The sequence below is a fragment of the Tasmannia lanceolata genome, unplaced genomic scaffold, assembly GCF_043159265.1.
Source record: "Tasmannia lanceolata isolate RefF3 unplaced genomic scaffold, GAP_Taslan_0.1 ptg000476l, whole genome shotgun sequence".
In the NCBI taxonomy this organism is placed as follows: Eukaryota; Viridiplantae; Streptophyta; class Magnoliopsida; order Canellales; family Winteraceae; genus Tasmannia; species Tasmannia lanceolata.
The window spans coordinates 19,801-20,000 of record NW_027519149.1 but is presented as its reverse complement, the minus strand read 5'-3'; positions in this window follow the sequence as shown (position 1 = coordinate 20,000).

Sequence of the window (200 nt, the reverse complement as noted above, 5' to 3'; positions counted from 1 at the left end):
AAAAAGGATATTCACGTCCAATCGTGGATGATTCAATCATTTCGACAGAGGATTCCATAGGAATGGTTTGGATAAATAGGATTCATGGTATCCTCCCCAATCTTTCTGATTACCAAGAATTTGAAGATAAAATGGATGCATTTAATGAAGAATTAGTATCGCCAGACATTGATCATTCCTTGAACTCAATCAGTGAATTA